Source organism: Penaeus monodon, chromosome 27 (assembly GCF_015228065.2).
Source record: "Penaeus monodon isolate SGIC_2016 chromosome 27, NSTDA_Pmon_1, whole genome shotgun sequence".
Classification (NCBI taxonomy): Eukaryota; Metazoa; Arthropoda; class Malacostraca; order Decapoda; family Penaeidae; genus Penaeus; species Penaeus monodon.
In genome coordinates, this window is record NC_051412.1 from 39,443,297 (window position 1) to 39,443,510 (window position 214).

The window sequence follows — 214 nt, forward strand, 5'->3', positions numbered from 1 at the left end:
TACTGTTCACAAATCCTTCTAAAGGCTGTCGGTCCTCATTCCACAGGACGACCAAAACCACGCTAGATCGGAGATGAGGAAAATGAGTGTAATCAACGAACATGAAAAACCTCGTCGCTTTTCCTATATTTTATCATATCATCCTGGCAAGGGACATCCGGGCGCATCTTCAACAGATTCGAGTTGCAAATATTGGTGCCTGGTTCTAAACACC